General features: G+C 42.3%; 1 protein-coding gene across 2 annotated transcripts in view; it reads left to right on the top strand.

Annotated features, from left to right (window-relative positions):
- Window positions 1–18,918, top strand: part of luzp1 (leucine zipper protein 1) — a 46,479-nt gene that overhangs the window by 14,001 nt on the left and 13,560 nt on the right. For both annotated transcript variants that reach the window (XM_034577232.1, XM_034577231.1), the window contains exon 2: window positions 6,090–6,148. The gene's annotated coding sequence lies outside the window, so the exon portion shown is untranslated. The remainder of the gene's footprint in view (window positions 1–6,089; window positions 6,149–18,918) is intronic.

Genomic DNA, 18,918 nt, shown 5'->3' with positions numbered 1-18,918 from the left:
ATACTGTATGTGTATGTATACCCTCATCTTGTGTCCTTGACAAACAGGTCTACCGCATGTGCTGATGTGTTATGACTGTTTTGACTGTCTGGTCAAACAAGGGTACAGCAGAGCTTCATGCCCGTGGCAGAGATCAACTCTCGCCCACCCACTTGGTCTCTCTCCCTGCTTGTCTTTAAAGACTCTCGCCCGCTCTCTCTCTCGCTCAGTCTGCCTCCCTGCTACTTTCTCTCTCTAGGTGTGGACTCGCACTGAGGAATGCAGTTAAATTAGTGTTTTATCTCTCCTGCCAGCCAGCTGTTTCTGCACTCCCGGCCATGCCAGGCATTCGAGGCACAATTGACCTTAAAAGGAAACAATAGCGGCCTATCAATTCTGCTCTGCCAGTTAAGGAATGGCTCACTCCCGCATGGGCAGAGTCCGGCTCACACACACGCAGCACAAGGACGTGTTTGGGAGCTGAACTTTGAAACTGCTGGGAAATGAGAACACCCAGAATAAAGTTTTTTCGTCTTTAATGTCGTTAACTGCAACCAGATTTTATAAATACCAATTACATTGAGTGTGAATCCCCACAAGACATCCACACCCATTTCAGGATACGTTTGATCAGAAATATAGATTATTCGTTGTATTTGTTTTTTATTTAACACCTTAACTGTGTTTTCTTCAGTTTTTATTACCAACATGAAGGTCTCAATGCTGTTTGAAGGTTTTCTCCACAAGCAGCTGTGCTTTTGAACTGAGTGAAAAGAGACAGAAATATATCTCATTTCTATTTTCTCTTCGGGACCTTTTGCGGTTTAAACACCAACCTCTACCTTGAACACCATCCCACCTGAAATTTTACAGCTTGTATGACCTGCTCTTGTGTTAAATAAATAATTCAATTTAGTGAAATATAATTAATTTGGCTTCCAATTAGCAAAAAGGTCTTAACATCTTTGTGGGTAAATATTTAATTACCAACAGCTAACAATCCTACCCAGCTTATACGTGATGTCCCAGACAGGCAACAAGCTGCACACGTAACAGTCTGTGCTCATCTGCCATGGGCTGTAAGCAGGGATGTGGTAGCATTTGTTTTCCTCGTATTCAGTACAAAATTATTAGTGGCAACCCCGTTTTTAATCCTTTCCAGGTGCAGTAATGTCTGAATATCACACTCCCAGTGCGTACACAGTTATATCATCTGCTAAAAAAATGCATGTGATTGGATACATTCAAAGTAAATATAAACTCGCATATGTATACATAAATAAAAGTAAAGGACAAATAAATGAGGCCCAAGGCAGTTGCCATGAGGCTTGACACACACTTAATGTTCAGAAAGAAATATATACTTTGAAATAAATGTGAATGATCTCAGTCCAGAGCAGATTTTTGGAACCGTGAAATCTGCTCTGGACTTTTTCTGGTTAAGTGGATTTGACGTTTAAAGACTCTTCACATTTTGCCCAGTTGAGGTTTCTATATTGTTAAGCAGCCTTATAAGGAGAACCCTACAGGGGAGTCCTGTGACATTGCCAGTTATCGTTTTGCTTTTATTGTATAAAGGAATAATAGTCCGCACTCCTCTCTCTGCATAGTCAGCAGGAGTGTGTGAGAGCCTCAGATGTTTTTGTGGAACAGGGATGGCTGCAGGGCTGTAAGTCATTAGATATTAGGACAGGTTCTGCAGGTTCACGGAGAAGTTTAAGAGGTGGATGGTTTTCCATGATACATTCTTACTCCACCTTGCCGCTCTGCTGGAATGCAAATCGCAGCAGGAGGAATGCTGTTCACAGCAAATGAAAATACAGCCACTTGCTCAGTTCCTCTCTTCCTCTCTGGCGTTCTCGCTCCGCCTTTCTTTTGTCAGCTCCTTCTGTCTGCTACTTTTTGGAGCTCTGCTTCCTGTTGCTGTCGTTCTCTGTCTATCTGCTTGTTCTCTCTGTTTCTGTCTCTTTTCCTTGTTCTCTCTCTCTCTCTCTCTCTCTCTCTCTCTCTCTCTCTCTCTCTCTCTCGCTCTGTCTACCCCCCCTCTCTCTAGGCATCCTGTTCACTCTGTTTGATTTGGGCATTCCTTTCCTCCCCAAGCAGACAAAACAACCCCAGACCTCTCTGAACTTCAGCCCTTAGTGTGCGCACACACAGACACACACACACAGACACACACTCACATACACACACTCTCCCTTCTGCTAATCACTCACAGGAAATGGGCTCCCATGCAAACGAGGCCCGCCTGGCCAGTGGAACCCAGGATGGAGTTTCAGGCCTTGAGAATTTCTCCAGTGGAGGAAATTGAACACGAACTCTCTTCCCCCTTTCTTTCGTTCTTCCTCGTTTCCTCTCTTGTTTTACCCACCCTGGTTCCTCTGGGTCCTTTTTCTTTTGGCACATCTTTTCTCCACGCTACATTTGAATGCATCCCTTTGGCTGTGAAACATTGCCAATCATGCCAGCTAATGGACACATTAACAACCATCTCTCGCAAGACTCGCAAGTGCCAAATTGGACTCTGTGAATGCATGTATATACGTCTGTGTGTGTGTGTATGTGGTTGTGTGAGGCCTCACCTTCTCTATGTGTTTGGAGAGTGTTAGCCCAAGAACATAAAAGCATGCACTGATACCTTATCAACAGTTTTCCATTATGTGTGATAAAGTGCTCAAAGATAAACGCTGCACGATAAAATGTTTATGTCGAATTAAAAGCAGGCCCCATAGTAAGAATTTCCTCTATGTTTGACACATCAGTTTGTTGTGTCACATAAGGATTATTGTTTGGTTTTCAAATAGGAATAACCTGACTGGACATGTGTGAATCATGGGTTCGGAGAAGAAGTGCTTGATACTGACAAGATACTCGTGTCATATCGAGGCACAGATTGTACAGGAACGCGGAGGTTTAGTGAAATGCAGAACAAACTAGTGTGTTGGTTGTGATAAGGAAAAAACATTACTGATTAATGAAACTGAAGAACCACAGCATATCTCTTTTAAGCTCTTTATTCTGCCAAAGCAACAAAAATAGATTGATCATTCAAGGGAAAAGAAATCTAACATAATGGCCCCTATATTTTGTTCAAATATAGAGCTCAAATATAGAGCCTACCACGTTTTGCTGATTCTATGTTCAGTGTTCAGTGTGTAATTAATGGCACTAGCTCTGTAGAAAAAAACTTCCGAAGTGATGACTAGTTGTACAGAAACGGAGACAGACCCCGGAGGAAATGCCACCTCACACTGTTTCAGTGAATTCTACTGAGCAACATAATAAATCTCTCCCAACCTTGACATGCTGTGTGCGTGAGGGAAAAGCGAGCGGGATTGAGGGATGAGTCGGAAGACAGCTGTTTTCAGTTTTGCTTGGTTACGGGTTGGCTAACTGTCTGAATTAATAGCTTCGACCCCCCCCCCCACCCACCCACCCCCCAAACACACACACGCACACACAAACACAGACAAACATGTTTTTTGGTCTCACGGATATTTGACATATCTTGTCATTTGTAGAGTTACACTTCCTGCTAATAAGTACAGAAATCCATCTGTCTATCGTTTGTCTGTCGTCTGTCTGATCACATCCAGTTCTGACATCATTACACTGGCTCCCTGTCTGTAAAATAATTGACTTCAAAATCCTGCTGTTGGTTTATAAAGCACTGGATAGTTGAGGACCAAAATATATTTCTGATCTACTGCTACGTTACGAACCGTCCGGACCCCTCAGGTCGTCTGGAACAGGTCCGCTTTCTGTCCCCAGAGTCAAAACTGAACATGGAGAGGCAGCGTTCAGTTTCTATGCTCCGCATTTGTGGAACAAGCACCGAGAAAACTTCAGGTCTGCTGAAAATCGTAGTTCTTTTAAATCAATGCTGAAAACGTTCCTGTTTGCCATGACTCTGTCTGTTGATGTTCTTGATCCCCGCTCATCCAATCGCCGTTCAACTTGCTGGTTGTATTGCTTAGGGCCTTGGGAAGTGCAGTGAGGACCGTGAAGTGGATGAGTGGTTCCCCCATTAACTTTAAATAGCAGTCACTGTGAGGTTACTGATGATGACTGGTGATGCCGGGGTGCGATCACAGGGACACCACAGTGCGTCAATGTAGCTATGTGAATTTATAAATTTATTTCATTACCCCAGGCACATTTTGAATGGGTATTAACATTAAACACTAGCTTTAATTAAAACATCATCAAAGTCACATCACAGCAGGTGCAGTTTAAAATAAGTCAGGGGTTATGGTTGGCGTCTCACACTTTCAAAACACTTCACAGTCCCACTAGACTTCCCAGGGTCCTCAGCAGCACACCCGCCAAGTTTGACGTCAATTGGATGAGCGGATATTGAGAAAATCGGAGAACAGACAGACAGAAAGACAAAAGATGTCTGGGTAGGAAATCTCTGGGGGTTTTTTTAACTCAGCAGAACTACCATTTGGTTTCGTGCAGTGTAGAAATATCGTTGTGTTGTGTGAGAGCGTCGGACGATTCAGCAAAACCTTTGTGGGGATGTGACGCCGCTGGCTTCATGAATCTAACATGATGCAGCTGAGAGCAGACCTGCAGGGTCATCTCCTTCCTGTGAAGGAAAGAATGTGTGGGAACAAACTGAGAGGACGACGCAGAGCCGAGCTGAGAGTGGCAGGAGCGACTGAAAGACCGATGCTCCCTGTCCATCAGGAACTGCTTTCAGGGTCAAAGTGTCGGGGAGCACATCACTTGCATCCACAGTTTAGAATTTCGTCATTTCTCTCTGATTTTAATCTATTATATTCTATTAGAGCTGAAATGAAAAGTCAAATAATCAGTTTTGATTATCCAATCAAAGACATTTTTTTTATTTAATGTTCTATCCATGCTTGGAAATTTGATGTTGGTGGCATTTTCCACTACTTTCTGATAATTTATAGGCCAAACAACAAATTGCTTTATAGACTAAATAATCAGTAAGTTACCTGATATTGAAGTGATCGTTAGCTGAAAGGCTTCATGGGCAGTCCCTTAGCCAGACGTTGATAAAAAATAGTCCAACAATAATACAATGGGAATAAGAGCTAAAGAGCGTATGAGTAGATACGTTATTTGCAGCTGATGCAGGTACATTTGTATTTGTTCAGCTCTGTTAAAATAATATCTGATGAGATTGTTGGTTCTCAACAAGCTCATGTGCTTTTATGTCAGTTTTTACATAGTTTTCTCCGCAGTGCCTCCTCTGTGTTAAGTCAAAGTCCTATTGTAAACTTTCAGAAGAGATTTCACCTCAAGGTTCCCGTTCTCTCTTGTTCCGGAGCTTTCAAACACATCACACAGACACATCAAACACATCACACAGATTTTTTTTAAAGTTTGCTCAGTTTTTCACAGATGCTCAAACTTTTAATTAATTCTAAACAAATTTGCTGAGAATGTATTTTTTTTTATTCTGATACACAGGTCTGTACGTCCAGCGTCCTGTTGCTGCTTTTAGTCCTCAGGAATGTTCCCGCTCTCTTTCTTTAAGCCCCCTCCCCTCCTCCTCTTCTTCAGTTCTCCCCCTCCCTCCACTTCCCTCTCTCATCCTTTAAATTCAATCCAGACTCAAGTCTTAAATCTGGATTCTCTGTGCTTAACCAAACATATGGAATGCTACTGTAGTGGAATGCTCCAAGTCTGGGCTGATGTGTGTGTGCGTGTGTGACTGTGTGTGCGTGTGTGTGTGTGTGTGTAGAGCAGATGAGAGCTCCTCGGATGATGATGATTATGATAATGGTGCGTGTGTGTTTGTGTGTGTACCAGTGCCTCCCCTGAGAACTGAATGGGGCCTTCTGTTGTCGTGGCCAAACACACTGCTTGTCTGCTCATGCATGAGTCTGCTGCAAAGCCTCCAAATGCGTCCCATATCTGAGCAGTTAGCTCATTCTTAGCCCGTTAGCTTAACTGCGAACGATCTCCCCTACAGTGACTGCATTGTCAGCCCGGCCGCAGGCTCCGGGCCTCGCCAACTGCCAAACATAATAATGGAGAGAGATGGCATTAGTGTGTGTGTGTCCTGATATTATGATGACCAGTGAGTCCACTTTTATTAACCTCATGCCCTGCTTGTGTGTTTTTAACCACAGGATGGAGACTTCCCAGAGTGGAGCTTAATGTGCCTCAGACATACGGCTACATGTGAAATGTAAGTTACGCCTTCATGTTCTTTGGATAATGTTGATTTATTTGCGCTATAATCTGTTCCTGATCATAACTAGTGTCACTGGAAGTCTATAAAGAAATAAAAAAATAAAAAATTAGGGCTGTAGTCTCTAGTTCGACAGGTTGATGCTCTAGTTAGACCAATTTCTCATTTAAAAGCAATAAGAGCCACACAAGGGACAGACTTCCTGTGTTGTCACAACTTTTAATATGTGGTTATGCTTGATGGATTAATCATCACATGCATCACAACTGTGGCATCAACACGACTCCCTTTCCATTCGCTCCAGGCAAGGTGATTTGGTGCAGTCTTCTAAGTGTCGCCCCTGAACAACTACAACAAAAAGTGCAAAATATTCCTTACAATAGCTTTTTATATCCAAGATCAAATGTATCAGGTCACTTGGTCAGACAAAGTTGATCCACAGCATCGATAATGTTCAGAATTGCAAATGTTTTCCTCCAGCCCTTCTTCGTCCACCTCTCTTCTTCTCCTCCTCATCCTCCTCCTTTACCCACCTTTCCCTCCCTTACTCCCCCCCTCCTCTTCCTCCTCCTTGCCTCTTCCGCCCCTCCTCTGCTCTTTGTGAGTCTGTTTCCTGTTGGGCACAAACGCCGGCGCCGCACTTCCTTCCCTGTAGCCTGTAGTCACACAGGAGTGGCACACAAACGTATATATACTGTATTGTGTATACTCTGCAGCATATGGGTCAATGCATATAAATATTACGTTCACGAGTGTGCGTGTGCTAGGCCAGGTTAGTCAGCAGAGACAGTACATGTGTCCGTGTCTTGCAGTGTCTCCTCGGCTGTTTACGTTTCTCACACAATTGTCAAAGGTCAATATGTGGCCAAGGCGTGTTCTGTGCGTGTTACATGTGTTCTGTGCATGTGAGGCGCGTTAGGTGCATTTATTATTCCGGATGCTAACAGTCCGGAACTAACAAAGACCATGAAAACCGACAGTGAAACAAGAAAATGAAGCTTCTCATGTGTCCTGCCACTAAAGGCACGTATATCCTATATTTAGGTTTCTCATCATCAGGAGCTTATGACTTTATATAATGCAGAGACAAGAATTAAGTGTACTTTAAAATAGTTTTACATTTTGGGATGTCATGTTTATTCCTTTTATTGCTATAGGTTAGATGAAAATATTTTATTTTCCTTTAGCTGTTTGAGGCTGAAGCTTCATATTAAGCATGCATGCATCAGACAGAGTGACACTGTCTGAAAAATCAATAGTACTCACTTCCTGACCACTAGACGTCATTTCAAGAAAAAAACATTCTCTATTTATCCATCCATTATCTATACCACTTAGTCTTTAAGGGTTGCAGGGGGGCTGGAGCCAATCCCAGCTGCCATTGGGTGAGAGGCAGGGTTCACCCTGTACAGGTCACCAGCGTCTCACAGGGCAAACATACGAGCTGCTTTCAGAAATGCACTGAAGTCCAAACACTTTCCTGACGGGCTGTATGTGAGAACAGTACACAGTACACAGTATTTCTTGCCTGCTCCCTAATAAGAACTCCGATTTACCCCATGTGAGAATACAACAGGATATATATTAAATTCAACGGACGCAAAAAAATAATCTTACTGCATTGTTCATATGTGAAAGGCAAACTCCGGAGAACGTATTTTTTAAATGCTCGGTGTGAAATGTAAAAAGCAGTTTCTTTCCTTAACGTTCACATTGTTCACTGAACAAGATAATCTGTTCTAACCATGTGATTCAGGATGCCCGCATCTCTTCTCCGATATACAACGTCATCATTTTACCTCCTCTTCCCTCCCTCCATCCTGCAGCCAGTGCTGCATTCCTGCTGCAGTAATCCACTCCTGCTCTGCATTCTGTGGAGTCACTCCCCTCATCTCTCCCCTCTCTCTCTCGGTCTCTCTCCCCCCTCCGTGTCGGTGTTTCTCTCCATCTTCTTTTGCTTACCTCACATTATTACGCACATTTTGCTATACATGTGACATGCTTCGTCTACACTTTTCAGCGGCTGCTGCCCCCTCTCTCTCTTTCTCTCTCTCTCTCTCTTTCTTTCTCTCCTCCTCTTTCTTTTTCATCAGAGAGCCTCTGAGGTCTCCATTCAGCCGCAGCAGGCAGTTAATGCCAAGGCTCAGGCAGATGAAGCACTGCCAGCCAAACTCTCTCTCTCTCTCAGTGTGTGGGGGGGGGGGGGTTTGTTAGTGAATGAGGCAGGCAGAAGGTTGAAGGGCTGTATGTTAAGAGCCATTGATGTCCCTCTGAATTGACAGTATTTGTGGGCAGTTGTTGGTGAGTGTTGGGCTGTCGTCTCCTCTCTTGGTTGCTGGGGATATAAAAATGCGTCAGGGTGATGACGGTGGATGAATAGTGACGTGGTGCTGATGTTGTGACCTTTAATGGAGGGAATGGCTCAACACATAATCACCGACCTTCCACTTCAGTTTCACACGAACAATAACTATTATATGTTTATTGATTGCATCAAGTTTACATAATTTCCAAATATATGTCATGTGCCTGTGTTTCGTCACAGACTTCGGTGATTTACAATTAGCTCTTTTACATTCCTCATCCCAGTCTGTGTGGGGTGAATATGTGAAAAACGGATGTGAGGTCCAGTTTTCGTCATAAATCTCAGCCCCACCACTCTGATAAGCCTGTTACTGCTTCTGTGCGCTCGGTGGCACCTGGTGCGTACTTGAATTTCTCAGACTCACTCAGCCAGTGATAACTGTGCGGATGCTGCAGATACTGTCTGTCCTTCTGTTATCTTCAGTTTGTACATTTTTGTTTTTACACAGTGTGAGCATGGTCTAATGTTATGATTGACTATGGCAAGCAAAGACAGAAACACTGAGACACTAAGTATACAAATAAAGTTTGTTAGAAATTAAAATTATATATTTAAAATATTTCTGTCCAATGCAATTTTGTAGCCCGTCAGCTTCGTATTTTGGGGCTTGTGGTGTAGACAGCAGAAATCTGGCATCTTTATCATAAACTGTTTACAGTCTGACCAGTTAAGTTTTTATATAACACACAAAACACAAACGGTAATACTTTTGGTTTGTGTTTTAGCTCCAGACGACATTTTGGCTAATCTCTATTAACGACTATCTGCAAATGTCCCTAAGAAAATGTTGAAAATCTTCTAAAATACTCTATAATGTTTTTTTTAATACCTGGAAACTGATCACACTAAAACATTATAATTTGTTCTACGGCCTAACTGGCCACCAGATATCATAGATGTTTGTGTGAGACATCTAACTAACACTCAAACTAACAACGAGGCAAACTAGAAGGGCAGTCTGTGAAAGCATAGCTACAACAAGGCCAACGCCCGATCTCACCTTGCTAAAAAAATAAATTCTGGATCCACCCGTTTATCCGGATCCGCTCCAGAATGTAATAGTTTCTTCTCGGGGGTCATGCCCCACGCCTCGGCAAAATTTCACGGAAATTGGCTTATTGGCTTTTGCGTGATCCTGCTGACTAACAAACCGAAAAACAAACGCCAATGAAAGCATAACCACTTTGGCGATGGTAAACAGAACAGAATGGAAAACGTGACCTCATTGGGTTCAGGTAATTAATGAGTAAAAGGCCAAATGATCCATCCATCACTCTCTGTGTTTATCAGTGTTCAGATCTCTCTGTGTCTCTCTTGTCTCATTCTCTCACAGTGTGACTCATCCTTACTCACACAGACACTCAGACTGTCAGTCACTCAGTGTGTTTACTTTAATAAGTGTCATCGTGTTGGGATGTTTTCATGTTCAGGGTTAAATGCTCACACACACACACACACACACACACACACACACACACACACACACACACACACACACACACACACACACACACACACACACACACAGTCCCTATGGAGCACTTCATCACTGCACCACTTCACACACCCGTGTGCTCTCACTGAGTCATAGCAGGTTTTAAGCTGACGTCTGCTGACACCTGAGAGTGTCTGAACAGCTGTGCAGCTTTAAATAGGGAGTCGGTGTTGGTCCGGACAAACGCAAAGAGTTTCCCCTCAGTCTGATTCAGTCGTAATTGTTTAACTTGGAGTTTGTGTGTCTGATTTGATGCGTTTCTCTCTGTATTTTCTGGATTCAGTGTTGACAGATTGAGCGCCCGACACATTTCTTCATGGTGATCCCGTTATTTCACCATCAGATGGTGTTAAAAGGGTGTTAAGCTTGGCAATGGTGTGAGATTGTCTTGGTGTGATTAATGTTTCTGGTTTCTCTGTTTTTTACATTAGAATTATAAAAAGCGTATAACTATAGCTAAAGCATGATAGTTGTAGAGGAAGTATTCACATCATTTACTTTAGTAAAAGTACTAATACTACACTGAGAAAAGTGCTTAAAGTAAAAAATGTACTTAAAGTATTAAAAGTCAAAGTAATGAAGACAGAATAAAATGCCCCCTGTGACTGTTTTACTATCATATCATGTACCATTAGATTATTATTTTTCCAGCTGATTATATTTTCTCCATTAATCGATCAATAATCTAAAATCCCAACAAAAAAATCTAAAATTCTCAAACCGATTATCAAACTAAGTATGTCAGACTGATTCTGACACACACACACACACACACACACACAAAAAAAAACACACACACACACACACAAATACACACACACACTCTCAAGCTGGGAAAGATTATGTGTTTGTTTCTTCATCGGTTCAGATCAGGGTCAGTGTGAGTCAGAGGTTATCGAGCGGACATGTAGCCAGGAGCAGGGATTTGTGTGTGAGTCTGTACATGTCTGCGCACCGTCAGTTTCTGAGTCAGTAGGAAGTCGAGGAGGAAAAAGCCTCTTGACTATTTCATCTTCACAAATTTAGAATTTTAACATCACATGATGCACAATACTATTAATAAAATGTCTTTTTCTGATAATAACTAGTGATAATTATTGTATTGAATAAGTTACTCATGGCTATTTCAAATTTTGAAGGTAATGCATACGATAATAATATCAAACATTTAAATAATTCATGTTCATGTTACATTTTTATACTACCAAAAGTTTCATATTGGCTAAATCAGTTTATCGTGAACAGACTTTTTCTTTTTTGTGTCAATATCAATGATATCAGCCTATATTGTTATACAACATACTTTTAAAGATACATTTTCAACCATGATATTTACTGAGTTTTATATTTTACATGTGTCTAGATCACTTCCAAAACTGTCTTTGAAATTTGTGTTCCACAGTTTGCTATTATTTACCAACAGACATAATACTACAGTAATACTTATGTCTACTATAAATTAATATTTATCTGCTTGTTATTGATCTTTTCCTGTGTGTAATCGCTCTGCCCTTCATCAGCTGATCAATGTTATAAATAGGCGTAGATTACCATCTTGGCTCTTTAGGATGTTATGTCTATTTTTCTTGTCCTTCTGTCTCTCTCTCTTTCCTGGTCACGCTTTCTAATCATGGCTCATGTTAATGTCATGTCAGCGTGGTTGGACAGTTATGTCTCCTGCTGGAGTCGTCCTGTCTCTCACTTCACAGCTGGTGACTTCCTGCGGTTTCAGTCAGACAGCAAATGACCAACAGACACATGCACATGCACCCATTCACCCATTCACAAACCCAGAGTCTGCCAGCCCGTCAAATGTGAAATTCTTAAACTCAAAATTGATTGCCTTGAAAGATTTTTATTATTCTTAGTTTGTTTTATGTTTGTGTACAAAAGTGTACAATATGTGAAACATGTTTGTATTAATGGTCTCTGCTTGTGCGTAGCTTAAAGGACACATGACGTGTATTCATTACTTACTGAGCATGTTGTGGTCCTATTTTACTCCCTAAGTAACTATATATTCTTTATATTACTAATTATTTAAAGTATCCATGTCATTCAAAAACCCTGAATTTTACTTTAGTTCTGATGTAGTTCAGCTCAGCTCGGTTTGGTTTAGCTCAAGTACAAAACAACACAATCTGTTCTCCTAATCAGGGCCTGCGTCCTGTTTGCCCCTGTGTCTCTGGTGGAGTGTTTTACATGTTTACAGTGTCAGTGACCTCTGACCCCCGGACACAGAGGGCAGCAGTGCCGGGGAGGAGTGCGGACGTATTTCATGGAAAGTTGATGGCAAGTCATACGGGACATAAATTTGTGTGTTTACATCGACAACAAGAGGATTGCCCAATATTGGCCGATATTAAGCAGCTAGAAATTTCTAATACCAATATATCGATCGATTTATATATACAAAAATCGCAGTGATTCCTAAGATCCAGATCCAGGAACTTATTTTCACTTTCTTTAAGATTTTGAGATAGGATGTTTATTTTGACACAGATTTCTCAGACAATTATTCATGGCTCTTGATGAAAAACATCTGTGTAGGGGACTGAGACTGTATTTGTGAGTGTTCGCAGCTTGGTGCAGATCCAAATCAAAACAGGATCTAGTGAATTTTATATGGTTTTATAATGACACTGTTGGGCTTTGGTGGAGGTTTGTGCTCTGACACCATCTGTATAGTTTTGAAGGCATCCGCGCAGGCAACAGCCAGTGGCCGGAGGCCTTAAGTTTTCGGTTGTCCGTCCGCCCGTCCCATTCTCGTGAACACAATATCTCAAGAATGCCTAAAGGGAATTTCTTCAAATTTAATGCAAATATTCACTTGGACTCATGAATGAACTGATTATATTTTGGTAGCCAAAGGTCAAGGTGGCAGAAAAACCTACACGTAAACTGCACTGGTTGGCGGAGGCATACGACGGCAGTGCGGTAATTCTAATTAAAACCGAGTAATGCAGATGCTGCTGTGTCTCACTTTCTTCCAAACATTCAGTATCTTCACTGTAATAACACTGCGGTTTCTTTTATGAACTGACATATGCTGATATGATACAGGATATCTGCAGTAGGCCAAAATTGGTCAAATCATCATGCCGTCCAATTTTTCAGTCTAGCCTTACCTGACCTGATTAAATTCTCTGTAATTTAGATGATTACTGGTGTAAGTTACCAGGCATGGATGAGACCCTGGAAGGCCTCTAATCTGTAGCATCACCTGCCATGCCAATAACTACAAACACACTATAATTGATTCAGCTGGTTTTTGTGTCATTTCGGGTGAGCGCTGAAACAGAGAGGTGCTGGGGAGATATCCGCTGTAACAGGGGAATGTAGAGAGCCCTGCAACCCTCTCTCTGCTCTGGTGAGCATCCACTTGGCTCAGGTTTTCGTCAAAGGAGATACCGAATCCCTCCGTGCCTGCGTTATTTTACATGCTGTGTTTTCATTGAACTGACTGGATTTAACCTGCTCCAGATCTCCTCTTGGCCCGAGGGCCAGCTATCAACTGACTGGCCTGTATTTTCGGGTGCTGCTGTTTTTAAATAGAGCATCTAATATCTTTCCCGTGCTTCCGCGTCTTGATCGCAGTAGCAGTGACTGTCCTCCGCGTGTGTGTAGTGCTGTTCCCTGATGGAGAACATGCTCTAATTTTCTGTTCAGCCTCTAAGATCAGGAGCGGAGCTGCAAAGCTTTGATTTGGCTTCGAGTCAGGCTTCAAAGTCACATCTGCAATCAGGTCATAAGCGGAGAAGCCGAACATTTTGTGTATGCGTAGAGCCACGTATAGGTCAGATACTGTAACTCCTCTGGATTTTCTCTCTCTCTCATCCTGCCGTGCCCGTCTCACCCTTCCTTCCTCCTGTCTCTGGCATTTCTCACCCCCCCCCCATATTTCCCTCTCGCTTCTTATCGTGCCCTCTTGTACAAGCAGAGTGTTTTAAGCCCCGGCAACAGGGCTCTTGATGTAGAGAGACAAGGTGGTGAGGAGAGACCTAGAAAAGGCTGTGAGTGACTGGGCTAAGACGGGAGTTTGTTATTTTACAGCCCAGATTTTCATCATGAAACTTACCATGATATTCGCGTAAACGTTTATCATGAGGAGAATCATTCACCTCCCTGATCGTAACCTTTGACTTCATCGGCTCGTCTGCAAGTGTGTCAGGTCTCATTGAAAGTTGAGATTATAAATGAAGTTAACCTGTGATTCATCAGTCATTTAAATTGACAAATTAAGTTTTGTTGTCTGTGTGTCGCAGATAGTTAAACCTGACATTTCGCAGTATTAATATATTAATTAAACCTATAACTGTAATAGGTGGAGCAGAAAAAGTAGACGTGCATGGGCTGCAGAAATTCCCAGAGACAGGTGATCATGCCTTCGCATCCCCAGACTATCCCATCTTCAAATAGTTTTGTTTTCACGTAAAAATCAAGATCTTGCTCTGTTGTCTTTATTTCCCCTTTTCTCTCTCTCTCTTAGTTTGTGTTTTTCACCTCCTGCAAAAGCTCAAAACCATGAAGAGCCACTTGTTCCATCTAAAAAGTAAAATGAGTTCAGACTGTTTACAAATGACTGGAAGAACACAACAATTTGTTCACCCACTTTTTCACCACATACCCATATTTCACTGTAAGAGGTCATTTTACTCCAGACAAATCTGAGGGGAGTAGGTATCCCCATCCCATTAATGAACCAGCTACTTAACCATAGTTACTGCCCTTTGTTTCTTTACCCGTTTTTCCAGAAGTGGCGCAAAACTAAAAGGGTGAAAGAAACTGGGAAAAAAGTAACATGACAGCACAGGAAACGACAAACCGAACATTATGGGATGCCGGTTTCCTTTTTCTTGGAAAAAACGGGGAAAAAAAAGTTAGGCCAAGCATCAGGTCTCCACCATCTTGTGGCTTCCACTGCTGCGCCAGCATCCATCCTCTGCAGTCATCCACACACACACACACACACACACACACACACACACACACACACACACACACACACACACACACACACACACACACACACACACACACACACACGAAAAGTTACATTAAAGCTATAGGATTATATATTTGTGTACTCTCACACAGCGAGAGTACTTGTTTCACATACTCAAACTAGCAGTAACCCAACATGAAGATGTGGTTGAGGCATTTTGATTGGACTCCGGCCCTTTATTAACTACAGTTCATGAGGCAGAAGAGCTTCGGACCCATAACTTCCAACTTACACCCGAACGTGAAGTGCAAAGAAAAAAGGGGGGATTTTCTTTCCTGCCTTCATTCTCTCTTTCATGGAGGGAACAGAATGTACTAAAGGCAGCAGGCAGCAGGAAGAGAGTGGCTAAAGCCCTAATGATATGGTATATGATTGTAACCTTGGTGTGTGTGTGCGTGCATGCGTGTGTGTGTGCGTGAGAACACAAGCAGAATGGATGAACCTCTTCTTCAACAGAGTTTCACTTACAAGTCCGTTGGTATTGGTCATTAAAGACAGATTGAAGCTCGTCCCTCCTCCCTCTCTGCTTCCCCTCCTCTTGAGCTCTGACCAACTCTTTTTATTTGTACCATTGTGTTGACTTTTGTTTGTTTATTTCACACAGCGTACACACAAAATATATATATCAGCAACACCAACTATAAAGCAAGACAATCTAATATATGCATGACAGCAATTGATGGAAATGAGCATTCATTCACATTTGGTTAAAATTTGCGTCCAAAGGTTTCAACTAAGCCGCAGCTCTGTCGCACAACCTGGTTGATGCTTTCCTCGTGTACTGTAGATATAAAACCAGTAGGGAGCCCCACAGTAAGTTTTTGCTTTGTTGTGATTAAGCACAGACTTATTATGTAAGCGCCCCCCATTCACATATTTTCACAATACAAAATAAATGAATGAAATGGCCTTGAAACTAGAATTTCATTAATGTTCTTATAATACAGGCATTCTCTTCAGGTCCCCTTCGTTTCCATTTCTAATGTGATTCAGTTGTGCATACAGTGAGCAACACATTTTCTGTTAATTAATTTAAAAGTGTAACCATTGACTACCGGTGAGCTCGGTGCCTCGGTGTTCCTGTGTCTCGTAGCAGCAGCAGACGTAAGAATTCAAGGAGTGAAAGGTCAAGCAGGAAGCTTCCTGTCCATGCAGGTTTCAGGAAGTGGAGCGCATCAGAGTCGTTCAGTGTTGAGCAGCCAATCACGGCTTGGTGAAGCTGTTGTCAGTGTTTAATTTATAAGGTTATAAGAGTTTAGATGCAGATGACAACCTGCAGTCCGATGTGGGTCAGGTAAATCACAAGATTCATGCAAAAGACAACCAGAAGAAAGTGTTCAGAGCTAAGAATCCATCTAATGCTAAAAGCAAACTAAAGAAAGCTCTTAGAAACATTCTTACATCTTCTCTGTGTCCTCACCATCGAACCTAGACAGTGTCCTGGTTTGGAATGAGTTTGGGCAGAGAGAAGGTCCAGGAGTCTCCGTCAGTGGCCTGGTTAAGAGTATTCAAGGCACAGCGAGGGACTGGCAGTGCCCTGGTTATTCTGTCATTAGGAATGTGTCTGCATAAAAGGGGTCAGTTTCGCTGCCTCACAGCCCCTTACCCCCCTTCAGGTTTTCCACAATTGTCAAACAAAGCACAGAACAGGGGGAATGAAACTCTTGTGTTTCTTATGAGCCAAGTTCAGAATCAACAGCCCACCTCGTACCTTATTTTCTTCCCCCCTCTTCTCCATGTTTTCGAACTTTTTCTTGGTCAACTTTAGCTTTTCATGCTGCAGTCAAACTTATTCGTGAATATACACATGTGGATGGAGAACAGGAATATTAGGGTTGATGAGCACTTATCCATGTGGGTCATGATTCTAAATGGAATTAATTTGTTGACCTAATACTGACGGCCTCATTTCTTCAACTGTGATCTCTTACCTCTGCCCTTTTCCTTTACTGGCTTCGTCCGTCATCTTTTCCTTCTCACCCACCATAATTCAAATTGCTTCCGGTGCTGTCCTGACTGTAGCTAATGAGGCCCCAGTGATAAGTGAATCAGGTATGTTGATTGGTCAGGCAGAAGCAGGCCCTTGCCAGAGTCGCTTTGCACGCACTGCCACCCCTTTAAAGCGGCCACTTTGCACTGCTGGTGTGCGTGTCGGAGACAGAGATGGAAGGGAGAGATGAGGGAGGGAAAGGGGGTAGAGAGCTGGCAAAGAAATAAAAGGAGAATGAGAGGAGGGGTAGGCAGCCTGCCAAGACAGGAGTAGCCGGACCTAACGAAACATTAAACAGGATGAGAGAGGTCTAAAAACCCAATGAATAATCATATAAAATGTATAAAAATCTAACTCACAGGATATTTCATTATTAAGTGGGACAGGACAGTAGGAACACCAGATTGAAAAACATTTCAGATTGGTGTCCTGGACGATATCCTGCTGTCTTCTAACATTGGATCACTTGGACATTATCTAGAGTCTTTACTAGGGGCTGGCAGGAAAAAAAGAGTCAGAGTTGTCTGGACTGATTCGAAAATTTGCATTCTCACATACATTCGGATCATTTCAGGAGAATATCCGGAGTTCGGTGCATGTCTGAAAGTAGCTCCGGAGTGTTCTCACGATAAAATTCTCATTTTCAGTGATTATATTTTCCCTTTGCTGCACCGTGCAGTCTGAAGACCTGTCATAAAGAATCGAGCCGTATCTATTGAATTTTATTTGTAGCCAACGAGTGTTTGTTTTTTTTGTTTTAAATGAATATATGGGATTATTTCGAGGTATTTTTACTCCTCTGGAACAGGATCATCCATCAGCACAGGTTTGGATCACAGCGACCACCTCAAGACAACAGAGAGGAATTGGTCTACGGCTCACTTAACAAGCCACAGCTGGGCAGAGCAAATGCAGCACAAAATCCCTTTATTGACTAAGGTGTTCTGGCATGCAAGTGGACAGCTATGCTAGCCGTCTTCTCTCCAACATTCTTCCCCATTTGTCTTCTCTCCGGCTCCCTCTTCAATCCACGTTCTTTATTTCCAGTCTCGCACTGCACCAAACCACCAGACCTCATGAAAGTAAAGAATAATTAAAATGCTGCAGCTAAACGCTTTGAGTTCAGATTGTACTTCTTCATAAAGTTATCGTCGCCACATTGACTTTCAAAGCTTATTGCCTTGGTTTATGTTCAACAAGAGCTTTAATAAATTATGGGAAGAGTGGTTTGGGCTTTCTGCACCAAATGAAACGGTAGAAAATATATGAAGCTACGTCGGAGTAAACCATAATGGCCGGTTATACCTTGTTATATACCATGTACACACATAGTTCATGTAGATAAAAAGAGTTTGTAAATTTACGGCTGGGATTGATGTTTTTACAGTGTTTAAAGTTATTTAATGTGAGAGAAAACTACAGTAGTCTTTATGTGTCGTGGTCTGTAGCTTTTAGGAAGACAGTCTTTGAACATGGTGCTGTATGGGAATAGAAAGAGGAGACACATAGTGTTGGCTGGCCGTCATGGCGGTCGATAAGTGATGATGTGTGCAGATGTTGATTATGTTCTAACCCCATGGGTCAATTCTTTTCCCTCTTGATCAGTGGGGGAAGCTCCCCAGAATGACTTGGGGGGGGGGGGGGAGGATTTAGAAGGACCATGAACGCCTGCTACCTGACTTATACATGAGACAAAAGCATCTGCATTGATTTATGGAGGCAATGCTGACAGGCAGACTGCTGTGTGCTAATAATCTATGTTCTCATTACATAGATCCATGCTGGGTCCGCTGATGGGATCTGGCTGTAGAAACCTAAATATGATCCAACCTCTGAGGCCTAATTGTACTGACTAGCAAGCTTCAATATCCTTATATGTGGCAATGATGGGACTGAGTTTGTATTGAAGCTA

The sequence above is a fragment of the Hippoglossus hippoglossus genome, chromosome 22, assembly GCF_009819705.1.
Source record: "Hippoglossus hippoglossus isolate fHipHip1 chromosome 22, fHipHip1.pri, whole genome shotgun sequence".
In the NCBI taxonomy this organism is placed as follows: Eukaryota; Metazoa; Chordata; class Actinopteri; order Pleuronectiformes; family Pleuronectidae; genus Hippoglossus; species Hippoglossus hippoglossus.
This window is presented reverse-complemented; position numbering and strand designations above follow the sequence as displayed.